This window comes from Ahaetulla prasina, chromosome 3, assembly GCF_028640845.1.
Source record: "Ahaetulla prasina isolate Xishuangbanna chromosome 3, ASM2864084v1, whole genome shotgun sequence".
In the NCBI taxonomy this organism is placed as follows: domain Eukaryota; kingdom Metazoa; phylum Chordata; class Lepidosauria; order Squamata; family Colubridae; genus Ahaetulla; species Ahaetulla prasina.
In genome coordinates this window covers 7,195,672-7,223,245 of record NC_080541.1, presented here as the reverse complement: position 1 = coordinate 7,223,245, position 27,574 = coordinate 7,195,672, and the positions used below count along the sequence as shown (strand labels likewise).

Genomic DNA, 27,574 nt, shown 5'->3' with positions numbered 1-27,574 from the left:
GATGCTGCCCAGAATTGCTGGGAGTCAGCCAGCAAAGAAATAAAAATAAGTTTCTCCAACATTTAGCAAACTGACAGTTTCTATTTGACAAGTTATTTTATCTTATCTGAAAGTTCACCCTCACCTAAAGGCCACATAGACCACAATGTGTCAAAACCAGACTTTAAAACTGTCTAAACTTGCTTTGTGGGGGAACTGACTTAATAGCAAACCTTCCTCCAGGATTTCCAGGTTTTTTAGATTTTCCTTCCAATGAAGAAGCCAGAAGGGAATGGCTCAGTGGCAATTCTTAAGCAGCATTATACACAATTCTATGCGGAAAAGCTGGTAAGCATCTTATTTACAGGAGGATGATTTTTTTCCCCCTACTCCTTTGTTGAGTGGATGTAGCTAATGTTTGTAATACTAGTCAGAGGGGAATTTAAATCCTGTTATCATTACCAGTAGCTGCAAAGCTAAATCCAGGCTCTTAAAAGCACCGTCCTTATTCCGTGCCTCATACTACCATATTATGGGTGGAGATCTCTCAATTCTTATCAAATAAGAGCTTTTAACATTTCAATGGAGAGCAGCAGAGCATACCTAGGGGATTCCCAGGAAGCAATAGCCATAAAAAATGAAAATGTAATGCCAAATACATGATCTATCCAAATATAAATAGCCTAAAGGAGGAGTGTCCAATCTTGGCAACTTTAATACTTGTGGACTTCAACTCTTGGGAGATATCCCAAGTTCTGCTAACCTTGGGGTTCCAACAGCCTCTTGGGCAGTGGTGGGTTTCAAATTTTTTTTACTACTGGTTCTGTGGGTGTGGCTTGGTGGGCATGGCAGGGGAAGGATACTGTAAAAACTCCAGCACAACCCCACTCCAGGGGAAGGTTTCTGCAAAATCCCCATTTCCTCCTGACCAGCTGGGACTCAGAAGGCAGAGAATAGATGGGGGCGGGGCCAGTCAGAATTTTTACTACCAGTTCTCCGAACTACTCAAAATTTCCGCTACCAGTTCTCCAGAACTGGTCAGAACCTGCTGAAACCCACCTCTGCTCTTGGACCTCCTCCCCATCCCATCCCAATACTGAAGCTAACACTGTCAGATTGAGTGAGATTCAGGCAATTGAAATGAATATAAAGTTTTATTGTTATTTAATGTAAACTCTCTACAAAAATCTGAGCTACTAATGATCAAGGGAAATGAACAAGAATTAAGGAGGCATCTCAGATGGGCTAGACTTAGATCTCTTCTGGGCACGCAGGGACTTGTTTGACCCCTCCCTCGAGCTCAGCCTGGTCATCTCCTACATAAGACTAGCATCTAGGGAGGAAAGGAAAGCTGGCAGGGTTTATTTTCCGCAATAAAGCCAGACGTAGCTTTGTCAGCATGAGTTGCACTAGCACAACATCAGCAGACCTAAGGCTAGCTTTAGCAGGGAAAAGAAAACAGAGCTTTGCCAGCATTATTTTGCGTTCAGAAAAAGATGGGCCATTTGTGGGATTGTGCCATGTGGTCAGCAACGCAGTGGCCTAGCCTCCTTCCCTACCCTGACCTTCTGAGCTCTGGAAATCTTCAAAAGCTAAGTGAGCAACCGGTGACAGAAGGTGGGAAGTACCATATGGAACTTGGTGAGGTAGCAAGCAGGTCCAGTGCCTGCGGTTGGTTGTAAGAGCGAGCAACCACTAGGGTGTTGCAGGAGATGTAACTTCAGGACTGGGGTGTTAAGTACGGGGGGGGGGGAGTGTTGTAACTTTGAATGGTTAATTGACCGGTCATAGGTTGAGGACTACCGGGAAAGAGGGAGGGAGGGAGGGAGGGAGGGAGGGAGGGAGGGAAGGAAGGAAGGAAGGAAGGAAGGAAGGAAGGAAGGAAGGAAGGAAGGAAGGAAGGAAAGGGCTATATTACTATGTAGCACCCAGGATTCTCAGCTTCATATGCCATACTTTAAGAATAGATAAATTTTGAACCGCAGCCAGTGCTTTTCTAATGGGCATAGGCATTTGTAGCTCATGGTAGTCCAGAATACAATCTCACAAAGGTTTACTGTTCTTGAGATCACATTACTAACACCAGTTGCAAGTCAACTCTTTCTAGTTTCTATAAAGCTTTATTCCCCCACGAGAAAAATACATCACATCACTACCAGATAGCTGACAGTGAATACGTAGTTTCAGTTAAATATATTCTACTATACCTACAAATGCTTTCCACCAGTTTACCTTCTTTTCCGCACTCAATTTGCACCTTTAAATTACACTCTCCGGTACTACTAAATTATCAGCACTGACATGTAACAATATAGCACAGAGCAGTTTCCTTTACAAGCTTTACTATACATTAAGATGTTTGGGCTCACTTTTTAACACAAGTTTGCAAAACAAATGCAATTCCCCTCATTCATTCCATACAACTTTCCCTTGCTATTTAGTTTAGTTTACTTTATTGTCATTGCACCTTGTACAACAAAAATTAAATGCCATCTTCAGTGTACATTATATTTAAAAAAGAAAACACAAACACACACACCTTTCACATTCTATACAATTGCACTGAAAACCCCTGATATTGCATTAATAGTGCACTATGCAGTAGAATTCAATATAGTTACTCCTGTGGGATAGAAGCTGTTTTTCAGCCTATTTGTCCTTGTTTTTATTGTCCTGTACCGTCTGTCAGATGGTAATAGTTCAAAGAAAAGGTGAGATCCAGGATGAGATGGATCTTTAAGGATATTTGGAACTTTCTTAAAGCAGCAGGAGCTATAAAGCTCTTCCAAAGAGGGGAGAGGGCAACCTCTGGGCAATGAGGTTAACCCTCTGGAGTGCTGTCCCACCTGCCACTGTGCAATTGAGAAACCATACACAGATGCAGTAAGTTAAAATACTCTCTATGGTCCATAATCCAAAGGCAGATTGAATAAGAAAACCCAAGATCCATAAGTTTAGACACTAATCTATGTGGAAGAATTGTGTTAAATGCAGAGCTAAAATCTACAAAAACCATCCTCACATGCCCCCGCCCTCCCCCCGGCTATTCCAAATGAGTTGGAGAAAGTGACGAGTGATGGCGATAGCATCCTCTATAGATATATTTGTTCTGTATGCAAACTGGTGTTTATCAAATGTATGCGGAAGACCAGAAATGATGTGCCGACAGACCAGTTTTTCAAAGCACTTCATGGTGATAGGAGTGCCACTGGTCTGTAATCGTTGAGGTTATTGATAGGGAACTCTTTTGGCCTTCAAACAAGATGGAATCGTGGACTGGGATAAAGACCGACTGAAGATCCTGGTAAAGACTCCTGCCAACTGATCAGCACAGCCCTCAAAATGCTCCTCCCCTCCTGTTCCTCCACAATGAGACGGGGGCTACAAAGGGCTGTGGCTGTATTTTAGCTGTCTCTGATCAATTTGGCAGAGAAGAAAAAAAAACGGAGACGAGCTTAATTATAATTAAACTAAAATATGAAATTTGGATTCTCATCCAAACATTCAGCTAATCGCTAACTAAATGATATTTGTTTAGAGATGCGCAGGTAATGTTAGCAGGCACAAAGCTCTTTAACATTTCTTACTTGTACAATTTCTGGAGTATTCAAACCATGTCTAAATTATACGTGCATTAGAGATCTATGAACAATGAACTACTCCAATGCACTCCGGAAGCTGCCTCTGAAAATGGTCCATACATTGCAACTCTACACAGATTGATGGAGCCTAAAAAATTTTAGTTTTACATCAAGTGTACTGGTTTCCAGGTTTATATCAAAGTATTACTTTCAACAATTGAAGTGCTAAATGGCTACAGCTTAAAATTTTATTATCTTTAATTCTGGACATACCATCTGCCTTATAAATTTTACTCCAGATCTTTCTAAGCCACAAAAAATTGTTAGGCCTGTGTGTTCAAGACACAAAGCCTTCTCAGTGGTAATCCAAAAATATTTTGACATTTGCATCCTACCCTCAGGATGTGCAGGTCTAGATCAGCGGTCACCAACTGGTGGTCCATGGACCACTGGTGGTCCAAGAGAAAATTTTGGTGGTCCACAGAAAAATCATTTGTATTTTTTATATTGCACTAAATCAGGAGTCCTCAAACTATGGCCCCTGGGATGGATACGTGCAATGAACGTTTGTGTTGCTGCAGAGAGTCTCCTCCTTTGAGGTCTTTTTGTGTGGGTTGGAGGGAAACAGAAATTCTGACTTGGGGTCTGCTTCAGCCTCCTGGTGTGGGGCTTTGGGCAAAGGCTGGAGGAAAGTGCCACTGGTGGCAAGGAGCCAGAGGGCCTCATTCCAATGGGACTGCATCATGGCCTGGAACTGGCTGACCATCTCAGCCCGCTGAGCCTCCAGGGGCCGGTACCTGGCCTTGCACTCCTGCAGGTCTTCCCTCTGCTTGGAAAGCCTATGCCCCTAGTCTTCAGTGAGGTGCTTCTACTGAGCCTCCTCAGTCAGATCCAATTTGAACTGAGCTGTTCTGCCAACTCTTTCTTGTGGTGGCTGCTTAGCTCCAACAACTGCTTCCTGTTGGGGCCCTAAGGAACCCGGGTGGGCAGCAAGGAGCGACTGGGAGGGGAGGGGCAAGTAGAGGCCAGCGAGATGCCCCTCAACATGAGTGACATCAAATTGGCCCTGCCCACCCAGTCACATGACCACCTAGCCATGCCCACCCAGGCAGATCGTATTAGTGGTCCGCGGGATTTAAAATTATGAATTTAGTGGTCCCTGAGGTCTGAAAGGTTGGTGACCCCTGGTCTAGATTATCTTCCTTTTCAGTGCCATCTTTAATGCAGCAGATACGTTTCTGGTAGTCATTTCAATTCTCGGAAAGTGTGCGTGTCTCCTGAGAATACAGTGGACAGCCAAGAAAACAAATAAATGGATTTTTGAAAGAGTGCAGAGAAGAGCAACAAAGATGATTAGGGGACTGGAGGCTAAAACATATGAAGAATGGTTGCAGGAACTGGGTATGTCTAGTTTGATGGAAAGAAGGACTAGGGGAGACATGAAAGCAGTCTTCCAATATCTCAGGGGTTGCTACAAAGAAGAGGGAGTCTATAAAATCTCCAAAGCACCTGAGGGTAGAACAAGAAGCAATGGATGGAAACTAACCAAGGAGAGAAGCAACGTAGAACTAAGGAGAAATTTCCTGACAGTTAGAACAATCAATAAGTGGAACAACTTGCCTGCAAAAGTTGTGAATGCTCCAACACTGGAAATTTTTAAGAAAATGTTGGATAGCCATTTGTCTGAAATGGTGTAGGGTTTCCTGCCTGGGCAGGGGGTTGGACTAGAAGACCTCCAAGGTCCCTTCTAACTCTGTTGTTGTTATGTTATGTTACGTTACGTTACATTACGGATTATCAAATCAACCCCAAGTTCTCATTCAAGGCATAAATGACCAGGCTCAAATTATTCCTACCTTGGAGACATTGTGCAAAGACCGAGTTCCCTAGAGACAATTCTAATGCTGGGAAAGATAGAAAGAAAGAGAAGAAGAGAAGAACCAGCAGCAAGGTGAAGAGACTCAATTACAATGGCAATGAGTAGACATTTGGAAGACCTGGTCATCATCATGGAGAAAAATCTATGCTGTCATCAGCAGTCGGATACAACATGATGGCACACAATCGATTAACTCTATAAAATCTTTTGAAAACAGAAAGGCATATCAATAAAGGAGAAAGGCACATGCAAATATCGAGATTTCAGAACTTCAGAAATTGCAAGAAAATCAAACCTTATTTATTCAAAGGCTGGTCTTATTCTAACATTCATACAATATTGCACCCTTATATATAAGATCAAAATGCAAGATCACGAATTTAATTTAATTGCAAATAGCAATAGCCCTTAGACTTACATACTGCTTCACAGTGCTTTACAGCCCTCTCTAAGCGGTTTATAGAATCAGTCTATTGCCCCCAACAATCTGGGTCCTCATTTTACCCACCTCCGAAGGATGGAAGGCTGATTCAACCTTGATCCAATCAGAAATGAACTGCTGAATTGCTGGCAGCTGGCAGACAACACAAGTAGTCTGCAGTACTGCATCTCTGACCACTGAGCCACCACAGCTCTTATATAGTAAAAATTAGTTGTACTGTATATGGACAGTATATATATATATGTATGTATGTATATGTATGTATGTCTTTGGTTATTCGGGTTTTCTCCCGCGTAAAATTGGAAGTGTCTTGGCGACGTTTCGACGAAGTCTCATTCGTCATCTTCAGGCTTCAGCTTCGTGCTTCTGGGAGCAATGTGTGATTGTAGCTGTTTCTTCCTTTTTAACTGCTAGTGGGGGTTTGAACTGATTGAGTGGGAGCTTGGCTGTGCTCTGATTGGATGGGGTTTTTTTGTGCTCTGATTGGCTGAGGGTGTGTCCTGTTTGGGTGGGGGCTTGGTTGTGCTCAGATTAGTCTGAGTTGCAGGGGGATTTGAGCTGGTGAGCTGCATTTCTGTTGTTTGGCTTCGTGTTTGTGGTCGTGCTACATCTTCATAGTGGGTGTCAGTCTGCTGCATGTATGGATTGGGGGGGGTTTGAAATGGCTAAGTTGCAGCTAGTCGACAACGACTAGCACGTATGTGCAAGGGGAACCTTTACCTTTACCTTTATATATGCTTGCATGTTGATATGTTGACATGTTGATAGAAAGGTTTTTCCGTGAACCAGAGGGGGCGTGGTTCTGTGTGCTGCTTGCCTCCTGCGGATGGGGCTTCGCTTGTTTGCGCAGCCCAGTTTCTGGCATGCCGCTGCCCAATGCTGGTCCATGGACCAAAGGTTGAACCCTGTTTTAAAATACTTACCATGCTGTTTTTTGTTTTTTGCTTTTTTGCATTTTACCAGAGCAGCCATGAATAGAATCCATAGTGGAACTTCTGTCACTAAGCTTGATCAAAGGGAATGCTATACTGCACTCTACAAGTTATTTATCCAAAGTAAAGTGCTGGCTGATGACTCGTGTGTGAGAACACGAAGAAAACCAATAAAGCACATTGCTAAAACTCTTCCTGACTTGTTTTGCAGGATTTTCAACAATAATCTCAAATGAAACAAATTTCTACAAGCAGGATTAAATACAAATGACAGAGACCAAAAAGAAAATATCGATTTTTCAATGGAAATTAAATTTCTGGCTCATTATTTTCTGACTTTCTCATAAATTGACAATATAATTCAGCAGTTCTCAAATTGCAGAAAATGACAAGCCAATGAGTCACAACTGCTTTTTGGGTGGGTCAGCAAGCTGCCATAAATTGAATCTGGCCATATTTCATCACTTTACAGTAAGAGCTGAGTCCCAAACCCACAATTTATCAAAAATGAAAGGAAGCCCCTCCCTCACACACACAAAAACAAGAATGCACCAGAGTAAAACCACACTCCAAATCACTTTTTATACAGTTCCTCATCTGGTGTCACTTTAGCAGCCAAGTGCAAAATTCGCAGAGTAACTTTTCTTAGAAAACCAATCCAAAAGAAATGATCTAGACCCGCGACCCTCAATCTTTTGGGCACCAGGGACCGGTTCCGTGGACAGAGGTTTTTCCGTGGACCAAAGGGGTGTGGTTTTACATGCTGCCTCCATACTGTAGATGGGGCTTTGGCCCAGTTGCTGTTGGCATGCTGCAGACCCCACAGATCGGGGATTGGGAATCCCTGATCTAGAGTTCATTCTAGTAAATACATTAAGAAATACCACAAATTGTCGCCTTCAGACTTAATACAATATACTTCTGAAAGTCCACTTCAGCCAATGAAAGATGCTTTACCTTAACAATTTCATAAATGATTTGCCACCATCTTTTTCAGTGTGAAGGTGATTGGTCCCAAATCTCCCAGCTGGCTTCCATGTTTAAGGCAGGACTAGAAATCAGATTATTTCCATCTGATATCACCAGCGGTTCTCAACCTGTGGGTCGGGACCCCGTTGGGGGTCGAATGACGATTTGCCAGGGGTCGCCTAAGACCATCGGAAATATGGGAAGTATACTTGTGAGTCGAAGAATCGCGCTCCAGTGGTTGACTCCACAAACCAGCTGCAGGCTCTTCAAATCGCTAGCCGAATTCGGCTTCAGGCGCGATCAATTAAAAAAGAGAGAAATCTTTGCTCTGATGTCTCCCTCTCAAACCAGCTGCAATCACTCCCAATCGCTAGCCTAATCTGGCTTCAGGCGCGATAAACTTAATAGCGGAGGAGTCTCCGCTTTAATGCCTCTGTCCTCAAGGCAATCGCAAGCAGTTCAGATCGCTAGCCAATACGGCTTCAGGCACGATAACTTCAAAACAAAAATAATTTTATGGTTGGGGTCGCCACATCGTGGGGAATTGTATTAAAGGGGTCGCAGCACTATAAAGATTGAAAACCACTGGCATACACTATCCAGCACTAGACTAAACTGGCTCTCTTTGATACTACCCAGCTGGAGAATCCACTGAAATCTGCTGGTTTCTGGAGTCTGGCTAAATTAAAACAACCTCAGCTGAACTCAAGTAAGGCAAAGTGCTTGCTCATCAATTCACTTCCAAATTTTGGAACTTATTAACCCTCTTACACTTATTAAGTATTAAAATTCATTTGTCTTTCTCCCATCGTCTAAAAGGCCAATGTTAGTTAACTATGATAGTTAATTGTTAGTTAACTATGTTAACTAAATAGTTATTTAACTAAATAAATAAATGTTAACTAAATATTTAACTATTAATTTAATAGTTAAATGTTAGTTAACTGTGATAGTTAACTATCACAGCAATATTTAAGTGTTTTTTTTTACCAATAAGACAATTGGGCTTGCTGATTTCTTTCACAATTCCTCTCTTGTTATGTCCCCATTCCAAGCAACTTATAGGTTTCATCCACAAATCTTATCAACAACAACCAGGCACGAAAATGCTTTCCTGCACCATAGGCAGGCAACCGAACACATCTGAAAGAAACATCTTGAACTAGCAAAGGTTGCATCCAAAAAAAGTACTAGATGCATGCAGATGAGAGCCAAAATTGCAGAAGGGGATGATGTGTGGTTTTCTACCAAATTTCTAACTTCCACGAGATCTTCCAAGAAACTAGACTCTAAATTTATTGGCTCTTTCCCGGTGACTAAGCAAATAAACCCAGCAGCATTTCGTTTGCAATTGACAACATCGATTTCATTTTGTATTCCATCAGACTTTTGCTTATAAAAGTTGGTGTTGGTCTTACCTGAGATGCAGCTTCTTGTTTGAAGCCCCTAGCAACAAGGGCAGGACTTAACAACTATGACAGACTCAGTCCTACAATCTGAATGGATGAGTACAACTCATGCCTGGCTGCTGTCTCCACCACTATGGAGAAGAGGCGCGCGCACACACACACACACACACACATTCTGTGTTCACAAGTGTCCTCCACACCTCCCAAACTGGTAAACAGGGAACAAGAGTACAAGGTGAAAGAGATGCTAGGCTTTAGACACAGAGAGCCCTAGTCTGAGTAGTCGATAACACTGGAAAAGCTACAGGTTTATCCTAACTGTCACCATTTAACTGTACCCAGTTAAAAAAAACATCAAAATATAGGACAAAATAATCAAAAACATAACCAAAAATAATAAAAAGCAAAACATAATCCACAGGAAGGTGCAATCAGTTTCCCTACCACACCCACATTCCCAGATCCCCAGGGCACAAGGCAAAGCCACCCACAGGCCCTTCTGGAAATCCAGCAAGGTTGGGGCCAATCTGATCTTAAGGCAGGGGTGTAATACTCCCAGCTCGGACCGAATTGGCCGATCCGGTAGAGATGGTGGCGGGTGATTTGGAGAACCGGTAACAAAATCACTCCCCCCGCCCGCGCCTATGCCCACCCACTTGCCCGGTCTGCTGCTTGCCGCTTCTTTCCGGCTCGCTCGCTTTTCCTGCCCAAATGGTAGGAATAGGTTGTAAAAAATGCTTTTAAAAGGTTTAAAAAAAGCCTCTGAAGATCACAGCTGAGCCACGCAATCGTCAGAGCCTTTTTTTTTACTTTCAAAAGCATTTTTTACAACCTGTTCAGCTGAAATGCTTTTAAAAGTAAAAAAAAGGTTCAGATTTCACCACTGTCTTAAGGGGAATGATATTCTGCGACACAGAAGACTCTCCTGCTGGTTCCTGTAAGCGGCATTCTTTTGTTGGCGAGACCCCCACGGCATGCTCTTCCTGACAGACCTAATGGGATGGGCAGGTGGGGTTCCTCAAATAAACTTTTAAAAAATATCCTACGTTTTCTACAGCTATACTGATCCTCTGATGCTGATGCGAGAGGAAATTCAAAAATGCAGCTGAAACTAGGCATTCTCCACGCATGAGAAGCTCAAGCCTTGAGAAATACCTTCCAATAGCTATAAGTCTGTAATATCTAAAATTATTAAGATGTTCATCAAGGAATGTTAGTACAGGGGAATTACCCAAGTTACCACTGCAGAAAACTTACAGTGCAGCATGCAATTGAGTAAGGGCCCTGAAAGTTCTTACTGTTACCCAAACCTTACTCAAATGTCTGCTAGTTTATACAATATAACCTATCCACGTTTACATGCCAGCAAGCAGGAAAAACAAAAACAGAATACCTACTTTGAAAAGATGTTCTGGCTCTCAGCAGGAGGCCTGTTCCAATAAACAGATGGTTCTTTTAATCTGTAATAATAATTGGAAATGATCAGGAATTTTCTTTGACACAATTCAGTATAGAGGTAAGCTTTATCAGCCACAGTTGGGATTAGCAGCTAGATCATTAAGTAAAAGTATGATTGTTCTTACTATCTTATTTCAACTTTCCTTGACTTTACAAGCTTGCAAAGGTCATAAATATGAAGAAAGGTTGCAAAGCTACTTTTCATTACCATCATAACTGTGAACAGTCGCTAAATGAAATAGTCACTAAACAAGGGCTGCCTATACATGTACACACACACACACACACACACACACACACACTAAAGCCCAAACCTACAAAGAATGTACTAACTAACAATCTGATTTGGTCTCTTCAAACGTTATCCTTAGTGAACCAGTGTCTTTTTACAGAGGCATGAGGCCCCTCTGTAAAACATCCCCATTTGGTTTGGCGGCAGCAGTGCCTCAGATAGAAAGTCCATACAGAGAGTGGTGAGGAGAGCTGAGAAGATTATAGGAAGCTCACTTCCCATTATTCAGGATGCTGCTTATAAGTGCTCTGTGCTTAAGAGCTCAAAGCATTGTTAGAGAGCCCACACACCCACTTCATGGTCTGTTTCTGTTGCTCCCCTCTGGGAGGCGGTTTCGACGTATTTCTAGGACTACCAGGTTCTATAAAAGTTTTATTCCCTATGCCATCCGTCAGGTGAACTTGCAGGATTCTTTTTCTTCGCCATTCAAACTAGATTGTGATGTTTCTCTGTATCATATATATGTGTGTGGGTATGTGGGTATATGCATAATGGTTATTGTTTGAGAGCTGAATTAAATTGCATTTTAATGTATGCTGATTAATGTATATTTAAAGTGACAATAAAATTTTCTGTTCTATTCTATTTCTATTCTACTTTAAAAGTTTTCAAATGAATAATGTACAAGTACTGAAAATGGAAAGTACAAAAAGATTTTGTATAAAAATGAAAAGTAAAGCAGGGAGGGGGTTGGGAGATGAAAAGCTTTGGCTGTGGTTATTTGGATTGGAAGGGAAAATTTTATTCTTTGCTTGGTTTATGTATAACAATACCTTGTGATTGACCCAGGAAGCGGGGGGGGGGGGGGGAGGGGTTTTTTTTGTTGTTTTTTTTTGGGGAGGGAGGGGGAAAAAAGGGGGAAAAATGTTTTTGTTTTTTAAAACTCTTTCAATAAAAATAAAAATAAAAAAAGTAAAGCAATCTGGCACTCTAAATGTATTTTTGCACCTTCTTGAAGTTAACATACTACCACTACATCAACTGTAACAATAAACATTCTTATCAGTGCAAGAGCACTCACCTGAGTCTTCGGAGAAGGGCGGTATAGAAATTTAAACAACAACAACAACAGCAATAATAATGATGTGTGTGTGTGTGTGTGTGTGTGTGTGTGTGTGTGTTTATTTATTTATTTTTGGCAAAGGTTATCTTTCTCAAGAATATTTGTTCCCATTTCTATGCTAGTTATTTGAAGTTAGGATTTCTCCCACCAAAGGAAAAAATGGTTTAAAAGAAATCAAGACTTTATACCTAATGATACTGACAGTAATTGTTACATCTTTTAAATACCAGTTTATTAGTAGGTTAACATTGAAACCTAAACTAACCTTTTCCAAGCTAACACCGTAAGAACTTAGTGTGAGAACCACAATCCCAAAAGCAGTAAGCATAGCCAGGGGGAAAAAAACAACCCAAAATTTGATTTCATTTACAACTGAATTTAAAATTCAGCATAGTTAAACTCTTTTCCCCATCCATATGTTAAATGCATTTTCTCTGCTACGTTTAAAGATTCAATTAACAATTTCTGGAAGCTTCTAAGGGCCACACCCAAGAGTTTTGAAGGTGCTTCAAACTGTAGTTCCCCAGGCTTGCCTTTCTTCTGGTTAGAGTTTCCTATTGAGACGTGGAATGTGTCTAAGCCCTAAAAAGAACTCAGACTAAGTTAAAAGGACTTTATTCCCTTTGAACTAAAGCATCAAATCATGAGAAATGACCACACATTTTTTATGCACAAGACTGGTTTTCCTGCTCTTTCCTTCCAAAACAGCCTCTGCTATAACACTGTTCTCTACCACTCTTACATATTTCTTATTTTCAAAGCAAAGTATTTGGAGATTATGCCTCCCTTATGCCCGACCATCAATCCGTAAAATCACTCTTTTCCATATTAGATCTAAGCTATTTTATTGAATACCTAGAAACCAAGTTTATCAGCTTTCTTACTATCCTGATGGTTAAGTTTCCATACTTTGGTGCTGTAAATTACTGAATGGATCTTGGGTATATCTAAGAGAGTGAACATATAATGCAATTTGGTTCACCTACTCTACTTCCTCTCCACCTAAAATGTATTGACAACGTACAAGCCATTTCAGACAGTAATTTTTAGACTAAAATCTTTACACAGTTCGTGTTACAGAAATGGTACCATGGTTCACATAATCAGGAGCAACTTTTTTCCACATTTACTTAAGTCAAATCTACAAATTAATCAAATGGGATATATATTTCATTCACTTATTTGCCAACCTGACCTGCAGTATGCTTCTATCCGTCTCTTAAATTCCACACTGAGCAAACATGAGCACGCATAATGTGCCACATGTAGAAAAGGCAATGTTCAACTACCCATTGAAGAAACCTCAGGAGTTTCCAACGACAGGATGGCTAGACTCTTAGAAAGCAATAAAGGTTTGTCTTCTTTATATGACTTTCATATATTAAGACTTAGTAACACAAGAGATGGATGGCAAACAATGAAAGCAGCCAGCCTTGTGTTGAGAAGAACCTAACCCACCTTTTGTACAAAGATGACAATAAAGAACTTGTATGCAAAAGAGGTGGAATTTGCATCACAAGAGCACAACCCTATTTCCCCTATTTCAATAATGTGGACTAGCTGCTTGGTCAAGTTCAACCAACCAGCTCTGGTTAATTAATGTTCCCTACATTTGGTAGAAAAAAGATGTTCAGCTGCATCTAGAGAAGTACAGATTCCACCCTACAAGGAGTGATATTAAAGAAAACTACAGGTAGTCCTCTACTTACAACAGTTCATTGAGTGACCGATCAAAGTTACAACATCCCTGAAAAAAGTGACTTATGATCATTTTTCACATGACTGTTGCAGTATCCCCATGGTCACGTGATCAAAATTTGGCAACTGACTCATATTTATGATGGTTCCAGTGTCCTTGGGTCATGTGATCACCCTCTGTGATCTTCTGAAAAGCAAAGTCAATGGAGAAGCCAGATCCACTTAACAATCAACAACTGCAGTGATTCACTTAACAACTGTCGCACAAAAGGTCGTGATATGGAGCAAAATTCACTTAACAAATGTTTCACTTAGCAACAAAAATTTGGAGTTCAATTGTGCTCCTAAGTCGAGGACTTTACACAGTTCGTGTTACAGAAATGCTACCACGGTTCACATATTCAGGAGCAACTTTTTTCCACATTTACTTAAGTCAAATCTACAAATTAACAGATGGCGCAAATTTTCAGATGGCACAATGTTGCATCTGAAAAAACAAAAATCCAAATGACAATCAAACCTAAACAAGCTTAATCCCTCCAAGACGGAGTGGCTGTGGATGCCGGCACCCCGATTCAGTCAGCTGCAACCGCGGCTGACTGTTGGAGGCGTGTTACTGGCCCCAAAGGATAGGGTGCGCAACTTAGGTGTTCTCCTGGATGATCGGCTGTCGTTTGAAGATCATTTGACGGCCGTCTCCAGGAGGGCCTTCCACCAGGTTCGCCTGGTTCGGCAGTTGCGCCCCTTCCTTGATCGGGATGCCTTGTGCACAGTCACTCATGCGCTCGTTACCTTTCGCTTGGATTATTGTAATGCTCTCTACATGGGGCTCCCCTTGAGGTGCACCCGGAGACTGCAGTTGGTCCAGAATGCAGCTGCGTGGGTGATAGAGGGAGCTCCGCGTAGCTCCCGTGTAACACCGCTCCTGCGCAGACTGCACTGGCTGCCTGTGGCCTTTCGGGTGCACTTTAAGGTTTTGGTTACAACCTTTAAAGCGCTCCATGGCTTAGGGCCTGGGTACCTACGGGACCGCCTGTTGTTACCTTATGCCTCCCACTGACCCGTGCGCTCTCACAGAGAGGGACTTCTCAGGGTGCCGTCCGCCAAGCAATGTCGGCTGGCAGCCCCCAGGGGAAGATCTTTCTCTGTGGGGGCTCCCACCCTCTGGAACGAACTTCCCCCGGGTTTACGCCAAATACCTGACCTTCGGACCTTCCGCCGCGAATTGAAAACTCATCTATTTATTCGCGCGGGGCTGGCCTAAATTTTATCTAAATTTTATTTATTGGTTTTAAATTTATTATTAATTTTAATGGGGTTTTTAGTTATATATGGCCATTTTTTTTTTGTTTGTTTACATTTATACCCCGCCCTTCTCCGAAGACTCAGGGCGGCTTACAATGTATAAGGCAATAGTCTCATTCTATTTGTATATTTTTTTTACAAAGTCAACTTATTGCCCCCCCAACAATCTGGGTCCTCATTTTACCTACCTTATAAAGGGTGGAAGGCTGAGTCAACCTTGGGCCGGGCTCGAACCAGCAGTAATTGCAGGCTCTGTGTTCTAATAACAGGCTTCTCTACTGCCTGAGCTATCCCGGCTATTTTTATAATAAGTTTTTTAATCAGTATTTTAAATTGTATATTTTGTACTGTCTGTTTTTATCTTGGCTGTACACCGCCCTGAGTCCTTCGGGAGAAGGGCGGTATAAAAATTGAATAAATAAATAAATAAATAAATAAATAATTCTAGGACAGCAGCCTGCCTGATGCATGTTCCCTGATGAATTCAGTGAATGGACCCACATTTCCAAGAAAATGAAGTGTAGGTAAAACTATTAGCCAATGTTTCTAGTTGCAGTTCCTGTATTTGGACAATACCCGCAACCCACCCAGGGCCTGACTGCTAATCATCATGACGACCTCTCAGAAGTCAGAAAAAAAGTTGCAGGCTATTTGGGAAGTAATCCATTTCTTTTCTTATAGATTCTGATTTGTGGTTTTTCCATTTAATTCTATTTTTACTGTTCTTATTGTAGTAAACTGCTGTGAGTTCCTGCAAATCACGGCAATATAGAAGTATAATAAATAATTAAGAATCCTCTTTCAAGGTTTTCTAAATCCGTTTCAATCCATATTTGGATTGATGGCCGAAGGGAGACTCTGCCTGAAAACAAGACAGAATCATTCAAATTTTCAAGATCCAATTTGAGTTGGTCACCAGGACCAGAGGTTTAGTTTTCCAAGCTTTCGGACTTGTGCTGGAGCCCATCTCTCTTGCTCTCGCTCTCTCTCCAAAATGTGTGCACTAGGCTGTTCTATGCATAATATTTATGTGGTGCTTGGTTGTGTATGGCTTTTGGTTGGGGTGATGGCTGGCTATTAATTCATTGGTTGCTGCTTCATTGTGCTCCCGCGACCTGGCTCCTAAGTACCTGGTAAACAGGTGGTAAAGCAGAACTCCTGTTGACTGACAAAAGAGCTCATTTCCCAGACTTCAAACATTTCCCTGGCTATTTTTGTCCCTGCTCAGCCAACAATCTTAGTAGCTGAGAAATTGAATGGATGTCCTTGGTCAACAACTAACTCAACTAAACCAGCATCCCCCAACCTTTTGGGCACCAGGGACCAGTTCTATGGAAAAAAGGTTTTTCCACGGATTGAAGGGGGTACGGTGTTGCATGCTGCCTGCATCCCGCGGATGGGGCTCCGCTTGTTTGCGCAGGCCAGTTGCTGGTATGCCGTGGACCAGTGCTGTTCCACAGATCAGGGGTTGGGGACCCTGAACTAAACAACCAACTCAAATTGGATCCTGAAACTTTATCCTGGAACATGTATATTTTGCCTTCACTCGTTTACAAACTCGTACCAAAAATTTGGGACAAATAAAAATGAATTTTAAATTATAAGAAAGCTGGACCTCTGAACTATTTCCTATAAAACTGTACAGTGACAAAACAGACTATTTCAGAAGGTAATTCCTTTTTTGCTGAAAACGTTTAAACCAAGAGTGGGTGGCCTTTCCTTGTGGATGTGGTAAAAGTGGATCACTGCACTAGCAACAGGCTAGAGAGCAAGTGTGTCCAACCTTGCTAACTTTAAGGCATTGCTGGCTGAGGAATTTCGGGAGTTGAAGTCCACAGGTCTTAAAAGTGGCCAAGATTGGACAACCCTAGGCTAACAGGGTTTCCAAAGTTCCTTAATGTAGTTGAATTGTACAATTCTAGGATGCTTCAGCCTGCCTCTGGTACTTTAGATCTCTACTAGACAGCTGACATGTTGAATAATGCCTGGCTACAAAAGCAGACAAGATGAAAGCCAAGAAACCGAAGCTTAATCCAGGCAAAACAGAGTTGTTAGTGAATGGTTTACCTGCCCAGATGATGATAGTTAAATACGATTTACAGAACATTCCATGAACAAGCTGTTCTGTCTCCAGAATGGCTAGTTTCAAGTAGTCTGTATCCAAAACTACTTGGATACAGACTTCAGGGAGTGTTTTATTTCACCAAAATGTGGATGCATTTCAGAAATATTTCTGAATTTGGGTGGTTTTGGTTTGGTTTCATTCCTGCAACTGCGATTGGAGATTTTCATGTGTCTTGCAACTGGAGAATTGTTCTTCACATTCTCCTGTCTAGACCAGTACAGCAGGTGGGATCATTCATATCCATAATGCATTAATTTTGAAGGACAGGGATCACAGTGGAGTTACAAAGCCAACCAAGAGGATTTAAGGAGCACTTGACACAGAAGCAGCATTTCTGACTCTGCCTTTGGAGAAAGATTGACTGAAAAGTAAAGCATACATTACTGAAAGGGGCAGCTGGACTCAAAAGATGGACTAGTAATTTTGCTGGACTGAGGGTGACTGGTACCAAGTATTGGAGTGCCTATTTGCCCCGATGTGTTCTCGACAGATCCAAGCCCATTTACTTTAGCTTATTTTTGGTTTAAAATGAGTCTTACCTTAGCATAGTATGGCGACTGATTGAATTCACTAGATAAAGGGAGAAAAATACCTTGACTCCCATTCCCTTGCGCTTTTTATGTTAAAAGAACATTCTATCCCTCCCTCCAAATATTTGTGAGAATTATTCCAATTAATTTCTAGTCTGCTGGCCCTCGTAGCACTTCTAGACACACAATTTATATTCATTTAGATAATTTAATTTAGGCACAGTCCAACTCCCAAACCAAATCTGGACAGCTCACAATGTAATAAATAACAAAAATACAATAGAAAACAAAACAAGATGGAATCTGGTCACTCAGTGCAAAAATGTATCTAACAAGCCTCTCCCATCCACCCAAACCAAGGCTTGGGAATTAAAGTCTTCGAGGCTTTGAAGAACTTTTATTCTATCTCAAAACAAGATCTGAAATTAAAAATCCTCCCCCTCCTCCCAAGGAATGGACAAGACATAGCTAAAAGAGTTAGACTGTCAGAGAGAAAGCAACAGTAGGGCCCAGGTGTCAAACTTACTGCATCACATTGCCATCACATGATGTTTTGCGATTGTTTTTCCCATTCATGAAGCTGGGGTGGGCATGGCCTGCGCGTGACGCATCCGCTCCGCAGGCTGCCAGTTTGAAACCCCTGCACTAGGGTTTGCTGGTGAAGGCAGGTAAAGGGAACTACTGTTAAGTAACTGGTTTTTAGTATCGTATCAATTTCTTCTGAGACAACAATGGTCTCACCAGTTCTAAACATAATAGCATGGCCATGAAAATGTTCTGGTCAGCAGCATACCAGACAGGGGGGGGAAAGATGAATATCCTCCCATACTTGTTGCACATTACCTGACACCCTGGAAGCCAAGTAAATTCTTTGTGTGTGTGTGTGTGTAACAAAATTATCAGAACAATTCTTATGAAGAAGTAGTTGATCCTCATCAGGTTGAGAGGTATGACCTTCCATAGAAAAGCAGAAAGAATGCCGGAGGCGACATCAAAGATACACAACTGTGCATGTGCATGCAAGACTGTGCTTAAATTCACACAGAAGTGATGAAATGCAAATGTTCAGTACATGCTGGCTTGCTGCTTCTTAACTGCTTAATCTCATGCATTATATGGTTGTCTCTGGTTCCTGTTGAACCAGGGATTCAATTTGCCTTTATAGAATAGAATAGAATAGAATAGAATAGAATAGAATAGAATAGAATAGAATAGAATTTTTATTGGCCAAGTGTGATTGGACACACAAGGAATTTGTCTTGGTGCATATGCTCTCATATATAAAACAAGCATCTTCCTCTTTTAAAAAAAAGTTAATTGAAAACTCCATAATTTACAGGACGGAAGGCCATGTGCAGTGTGACCATGAATATCTAAACTGAGCAAAGTCATCATCAACACAATTCAATTATCTTTTCCAAAAGTTCTTTGCTTTGATTTTCTCTTTTGCAATTTTTGACCTTGTTACCATTCTTTCCTAATCATGCTCTATGTAATCCGTTGTGCCCTTTAATTTGTGGATATTTTTGGATGCAAGAGCCTGCTATATTGTTGGGGACTGGAAAGCGCAGGTGCACCCTCTATCTCTTCGTGAATTTGTGTACTGGATGCAGTCCACATTTTATTTTGCTGCAAAGGAAGGTTTGAACTGGTCGGTTTGATTTGCTTGCTGCTATTCTTCCATCTTTTAGCCCTTTAAATGCAAAAAAGGAAAGGGTCTTTTTTTTAACAAGGATCCATGCATAATACATTACTTTTTTATTCTGTATCCTACAGAAAACTATTGAGGATGCCAGTGTAATCTATGTTTAGGATTAAAATACTGACAATCAGGCAGCGAGAGATGGGGAGGATTCTGAGACTGGGACCTCTTATCTGCTAGCAATACATTCTTTTCTTCCAGACAGAAACTACAATTCTTTCGCTTGTTTTTATCAATTAACCAGGGAGGAAGGGGGCAAATAATCTGCAGGTGATTTTTTAAAATATTGGAATTGGTAGAGGCAGCCCTCATACTGTCCAGTCACCTTCAAGCATAGATATCACACATTTTGATAGTGTAGTTTGTTTTAAAATATACTTTTAAAAAAATTTAATGTACCAATGACAATTTTCTCCCTCCTTTTTCCCTCCTTGGGGACCGGAACATCGTTTGCTCCCCATTGCTCCCCATTGCTGGTTCTTGCCACAGCCTGCCATAATCACCGCAATTGCTATCTGCGGTCGATTTCTTTTTTCCTCAGTCGCTTCTCCATCTGGAACTGAGAGATGGCTTCCACAACTTCATCATTGGCTCTGTGGCTTGTTAGGGCCATAAATGGGCCCAGGACTAAGTGGGCCCAGGACTAAGACCATAAATGGGCCCAGGACTAAGACCATAATCGGCTGGCCTTAAGGAGGAGACATGGATGGCATGAGGGCATGGACGTCGTTATCTCAATTTGCGTACTGTACGGGGCTTTGTCCCGTAACGGTGCGCAGCCGGGAGAGTGTGGGAGACCTTTTCATTCTTGTGGTCCCACGGACTCCTACGGACTTGGACCCATATGGTTGGCCATCTTTATGGGCCTTGGTGATCTTTGTTTACGACGGATACATCTCTGAACGGCCTAGGATGGACACTTTTACCGCGACTATCTGGACTATCGCCCATGAGATATACACCACGAACTACTACGATTGCGAGGTTCCCCGCCGCAAGAATGGCCTCCGTTATCGAGGGCCTACCTCAACGAAGGGTCTTGGGACCCAGAGAGGTGGCACGAGCAAGAAGAACTTATGGGGTTTTTAAATAGATTTTTAATAAGGGGTTTTAAGGGAGGGAGGGATTTGACGGTGGGGTGAAAACCCGTCGGGAGGGATCCAGCCCTGTGCTAGTTCGCGGCACTTTGCTATCTTGTCCAAGGCGGCGGGGAGGCGATGTTCCAGGTTCAGAGGGCTTTTCGATCTGTACGGTAAGTGGGAGGGGCAGATATGGCGGGGGCATCTTACACATTGCAATTCTACCAAACCAAGACAACTTTAAAATTTTATATTTATCTATCTTCTTCTCAATTTCGTTAATCACCACATCATAATTAAGTTTTTCAATTCTTTAACCTTAAGTGAAAGCACTATACCCAAATATTTCAATGTGTTTTAATCCTTATCCCAAATTGCTCTTGCATATTCTCAGACTCATTACCATTACTATCCATCAATAATTCTGACTTTGACCAATTTACTTTCAATCCTGTCATTTCTTCAAATTCTATCAAATGCTTATATATCTTTTCAAATCTTTCTACATTTTTCAAAATAATTAAAGTATCATCCATACAAATTTATCTTATACCCTTATATCCTTCTAATTCTTCATCTTTTCTATCATTTTGTCAATATTTCCATAGCCAATAAAAATAATGTTGGGGACAGGGACATCCTTGTCTCGTACCAGCTTCTAATTTTATCTCTTCAGTTAATATTCCATTCACCTTCACTCTTGCACTGCTCTTTTGGTACAATTTTGAAATAACATGTATAAACTTATTACCAAAGCCTAAAGCCTCCACAATTACTTTAATTGTTTCCCATTGTACAGAATCAAAAGCTTTAAAAATATCCAATGATACTATACCAATTTTATCACCATTATATTCAGCTACATCTATAATATTTAATACTCTTCTAACAATATCACTCATGTATCTACCCTTCACAAAACCTACTTGATTATAACTTATATATCTATCTATAAATCTATTTAATCTATTACTTATAATAGCAGTAAATATCTTTGCATCCTGATTAATTAAAGAAATGGGCCGATAGGACTCAATCCTTTCTAAATCTTTATCTGGTTTAGGAATTAGGGATATCACCGTTCTATTCCATGACGAAGGTACTTCCCACCATGTAATATTCCATTGAATAATTTTTGCAGTCTTGGTATTATTAATTCTTTAAATTCTTTATAAAACTCAACAGGTAATCCATCCTCACCTGGAGCTTTCCCTAATTTTAATTTTTGTATTATTCCATTAATCTCATCTTGTGTTATATCTTCTTCCATCAATTCCTTATATGTTTGATCAATTTTCACCACATACTTTTCTAAATAGCTTTGCAATTTTCCCCGATTAATTGGTTTCTTTGAATATAGATTCTGAAAAAAGTTTCTAACCACTTCACATTTCTCTAATTTTTTATAACATCTTATACCTCTATCATCTATCAAAACTCCAATTTCTCTCTTCTCTCTTTATCTTTCGCCATCTTTGCCAATAATTTAGAATTTCTATTACTAAATTCAAAAATTCCTATTTAAAATCTCAAATTTCTTTTACTAACTCTGTATCTTCTTCTATCATTTTATTTCTTAACATATTAAGCTCCTGAAGAATTTTTTTTCTTTAGTAAGCAAAATTGGTTTTCCAATTCTTTAATCTTTTTTTTATCTCTTTCCATTTTAAGTTTATAATTTTAATGTTTCCTACTTGATAATTTAATACTCTCCCCTCTAAACACCGCTTTCATCGCATCCCAAACAATTTCAAATTTAACCTCCCCGTTATCATTTAATCTCCAACTTTCCTCCAATTTTTTAAGTATCCATTTTTTATCCTTTTCATTTTTATACAATTTCGTCATATCTCCAATAGCTTCTTTTTCTCAAAATTAAAATCTAAGTCCACCATAACTTCTGCATGATCAGAATCTTTAAAATTCCCACATCTACCTTATCCACATTATTCAACAAATCTTTAGAAAGAAAAATATAATCAATTCTAGAATATGTATTATATATCTTAGAAAAAAAAGTGTATACTCTCTCAATTCCTTTAACCTCTCTCCACACATCAACCACGCCGTTTCGAAGCATCCACATATTTAAAATCCCCATTTTATTTGCTCCTCCACAGCGGGTGGGATTAGTACTGTCTATTTTATCTCTGATTAAATTAAAATCCCCAGCCACAATTACTTTCCTACACTTTCATTCTCCAAAATTTTGTTATTTTTCAAGAAATTCTCTTTGTTTTCATTCGGTAAATATAAATTAACAAGTGTCACTTTTTCCTCATTAAGATTTCCAACAATTATTACATATCTTCCATCTTCATCCAAAATTACCTTATGTTTTCAAAGTACACCCTATCTGATATCAGTGTTGCAACTCCTCTAGCTTTTGAAGTTCCAAATGCTTTTCATATATTTGCATACCTTTTATATACATTCTATTTGAATCTTCAGATTTCTGATGGGTTTCTTGTAAAAATAAAATGTCTGGTAAATCCTTTTAATCTTAAGCTCCAATCTTCTTCTTTTAATCTGATTCCTGTACCCTTCACATTCCATGACATTATTTTTATAACTCCCATTTAAAATATAAATTTTTAATCCTATCCCGCATCTTCCTTTCTGTGCCCCCACCACCCGACATTAAACTACCATATAAACAACAATAAGAAAACAGAAAACAAAACAAAACAAACAATAAAGTACAAACAATCTTCTTCCCCACATCCTCATCGGTTTCGCCTCTATAAAGAGAATGGGGAGAGGGACGTGCCAATGCCCGGGCACTTCTTTCGGCTGTCTATTTAAATTCATCACTCAAAAAAAGATAGCGATGACCGCATTCAGCTTCATATTTTCCAAGACTCTTATCTGCTTCTTCTCCTACTGTATCCTCACGACTCTTCTTCTGTTCAACCAACACAGGTGATATTTCTTTCCTCTTTAACCCTTTAGAGTCTTGCCTCCAATAGCCCCTTTTTCTTCTTCTGAGATTGATGTTTCCACGTATGTTCCACCCATCTGAAGCATTTGATCTTTTATCTCCATTAAATCCTCCATCTCAATCAGTCCAAGCTCCGTAAATATAATAATGCATCTATATCTGGGGTGATTGTACGCATCCTTCCTTTATAAAAAATTTCAATTGTTGTGGTGGCCTCAATTGTATTTAATTCCATTATCTCTCAAAACTTTTGTAATTGGTTTTAAAAAAAATCTCCATGCCCTTTCTTCTCTTGATATATCCGGGAAGACTTGAATAGTCTTCCCTTCAAACTTCAAAGCATCTCCCAACTCTCTTAACTTGGCCATAACTTCCAACTTATCACCAAGATTTGCGAACCTGACAAGCACATTCCTGTTAGAACCATTTTGCCTTCTATATCCAATTCTAAAAACGCTTGCCAGGTCTGCTATTGTGAACGTAAGTTGCGTATCCAAATCATTAATCCATTTCAAAACCCGCTGTTTCAATTTATCTTCCCTTTCTTCCGAGATTCCTCTGATAACAAAATTATATTTCCTCATCTCTTCTTCCAAAAGACAAATTCTCTTATCTTGCTGCTCATTTTTATAAAATATTTTGCCAATTTGCCGATCTACTTTTGCCTCATGCACATGCAGCTGCTCCATTTCATCTTTAATCATTGTCATTTCCTCTTTTTGTTTAGCAAAGTTATCATTCATATCTTGCTTTAAATTTTGCACTTCGGATGTCAGTTTTAAATGTCAAATTATCTATACGCCTGATAGTCCTGCTATTTTTCCCCAATTTTATTTAAAGCTGCAGCAATTTGCTGCGTTTCTGAAAGTTGTTGAGTCATTTTGAAAAAAAAAAACCAAAAATTTCTCAAACTGGGATTCCAATTTTCAAAGAGTCTTAGTGAAGATCAAAGGACAGCAGTCAAACCAATTTTACAGAGGGTCTTGATGAAGATCAAGGGACGACAATCTTTAATTGAAGCGAACGGCTTATTTGCACTCGTTAGTAGCTTATCAGTAACTTATGAGTCATATTCACTCCACAAAGAAACACAATTACCTCACAGCTTAATCAGCGCCATTTTTCTCCACGTCGGCAGAGAAAAAAAAAAAAAACCAGCTTGAACTTCAAAACAAAGTCCTTTTTTTGTTTTCTGTAATATAAACAAGCTATTAATTTCCTCTCAAAAGAAAAATAATAAAAAAAATTATACACCTAATAAAATCTTCTTCAGCCAATCAGCCAGTCAGTCCAGCACAAAAGATCGATCTCTTCAATTAAAATTCTTCTCATTAGCAAATTCAGTCTTTGATATTCCTTAGCCTCAGCATTTAACACAGAACACGATAATTATAATAAGGAAAGCAAAAGACAGCAGTTTATTCCAAACTCATTGTATCTGCCAGTTCGGTCATCCCACGCAGTAAAAACTCCTTAATTCAAGCAGTTTCAGATGACCTACCAGTTTTAAATTCAGTCTGCTGGGCTATTAACACTTCCACTTCATGATTTATTAACTTTCATCCATAACGGTGCATTCCAAACAGCATTAATCCTCATAAATCTTCATTATTAAGCCCTGTGAAGTGAAGGAAAGGTCCTTACCCCACCACGGTCATGGCCACGCCCCCCTTTCCACATTTACTTAAGTCAAATCTACATATTAACAGATGGCGCAAATTTTCAGATGGCACAATGCTGCATCTGAAAAACCAAAAAACCAAATGACAATCAAACCTAAATAATTCTAGGACAGCAGCCTGCCTGATGCATGTTCCCTGATGAATTCAGTGAATGGACCCACATTTCCAAGAAAATGAAGTGTAGGTAAAACTATTAGCCAATGTTTCTAGTTGCAGTTCCTGTATTTGGACAATACCCGCAACCCACCCAGGGCCTGACTGCTAATCATCATGACGACCTCTCAGAAGTCAGAAAAAAAATTGCAGGCTATTTGGGAAGTAATCCATTTCTTTTCTTATAGATTCTGATTTGTGGTTTTTCCATTTAATTCTATATTTACTGTTCTTATTGTAGTAAACTGCTGTGAGTTCCTGCAAATCACGGCAATGTAGAAGTAAAATAAATAATTAAGAATCCTCTTTCAAGGTTTTCTAGATCCGTTTCAATCCATATTTGGGCCATGTTTTGGATCACCCTGTTGAATTCTCTTTCCCAGGAAAAGGATACAGCCCTGTTTAAATTGTTCTGGACTTCTCTGGTTTTTGGTAACATCACACATAACTTCCTGCCAGGTTAGTTAGACTTGGACCTAGGACATTGTGTCAAGAGAGCAAGCAAGATAATACGAGGCTTTGAAGAAAACCTGATGAAGAATAGTTGAAGGAACCAGTTATGTTTAATCTGGAGAAAAAGGATGGCCGAAGGGAGACTCTGCCTGAAAACAAGACAGAATCGTTCAAATTTGCAAGATCCAATTTGAGTTGGTCACCAGGACCAGAGGTTTAGTTTTCCAAGCTTTCGGACTTGTGCTGGAGCCCATCTCTCTTGCTCTCGCTCTCTCTCCAGAATGTGTGCACTAGGCTGTTCTATGCATAATATTTATGTGGTGCTTGGTTGTGTATGGCTTTTGGTTGGGGTGATGGCTGGTTATTAAGTCATTGGTTGCTGCTTCATTGTGCTCCCGTGACCTGGCTCCTAAGTACCTGGTAAACAGGTGGTAAAGCAGAACTCCTGTTGACTGACAAAAGGGCTCATTTCCCAGACTTCAAACATTTCCCTGGCTATTTTTGTCCCTGCTCAGCCAACAATCTTAGTAGCTGAGAAATTGAATGGATGTCCTTGGTCAACAACTAACTCAACTAAACCAGCATCCCCCAACCTTTTGGGCACCAGGGACCAGTTCTATGGAAAAAAGGTTTTTCCACGGATTGAAGGGGGTACGGTGTTGCATGCTGCCTGCATCCCGCGGATGGGGCTCCGCTTGTTTGCGCAGGCCAGTTGCTGGTATGCCGCGGACCAGTGCTGTTCCACAGATCAGTGGTTGGAGACCCCTGAACTAAACAACCAATTCAAATTGGATCCAGAAACTTTATCCTGGAACATGTATATTTTGCCTTCACTCGTTTACAAACTCGTACCAAAAATTTGGGACAAATAAAAATGAATTTTAAATTGTAAGAAAGCTGGACCTCTGAACTATTTCCTATAAAACTGTACGGTGACAAAACAGACTGTTTCAGAAGGTAATTCCTTTTTTGCTGAAAATGTTTAAACCAAAAGTGGGTGGCCTTCCCTTGGGGATGCGGTATAAGTGGATCACTGCACTAGCAACAGGCTAGAGAGCAGGTGTGTCCAACCTTGCCAACTTTAAGGCATTGCTGGCTGAGGAATTCTGGGAGTTGAAGTCCACAGGTCTTAAAAGTGGCCAAGGTTGGACAACCCTGGGCTAACAGGGTTTCCAAAGTTCCTTAATGTAGTTGAATTGTACAATTCTAGGATGCTTCAGCCTGCCTCTGGTACTTTAGATCTCTACTAGACAGCTGACATGTTGAATAATGCCTGGCTACAAAAGCAGACAAGATGAAAGCCAAGAAACCGAAGCTTAATCCAGGCAAAACAGAGTTGTTAGTGAATGGTTTACCTGCCCAGATGATGATAGTTAAATACGATTTACAGAACATTCCATGAACAAGCTGTTCTGTCTCCAGAATGGCTAGTTTCAAGTAGTCTGTATCCAAGACTACTTGGATACAGACTTCAGGGAGTGTTTTATTTCACCAAAATGTGGATGCATTTCAGAAATATTTCTGAATTTGGGTGGTTTTGGTTTGGTTTGATTCCTGCAACTGCGATTGGAGATTTTCATGTGTCTTGCAACTGGAGAATTGTTCTTCACATTCTCCTGTCTAGACCAGTACAGCAGGTGGGATCATTCATGTCCATAATGCATTAATTTTGAAGGACAGGGATCACAGTGGAGTTACAAAGCCAACCAAGAGGATTTAAGGAGCACTTGACACAGAAGCAGCATTTCTGACTCTGCCTTTGGAGAAAGATTGACTGAAAAGTAAAGCATACATTACTGAAAGGGGCAGCTGGACTCAAAAGATGGACTAGTAATTTTGCTGGACTGAGGGTGACTGGTACCAAGTATTGGGGTGCCTATTTGCCCCGATGTGTTCTCCACA

General features: G+C 40.4%; 1 protein-coding gene across 4 annotated transcripts in view; it reads right to left on the bottom strand.

Annotated features, from left to right (window-relative positions):
- Positions 1–27,574, bottom strand: part of PTK2 (protein tyrosine kinase 2) — a 305,627-nt gene that overhangs the window by 260,139 nt on the left and 17,914 nt on the right. For all 4 annotated transcript variants that reach the window (XM_058178297.1, XM_058178298.1, XM_058178296.1 and 1 more), the window contains one exon: positions 10,589–10,651. The gene's annotated coding sequence lies outside the window, so the exon portion shown is untranslated. The remainder of the gene's footprint in view (positions 1–10,588; positions 10,652–27,574) is intronic.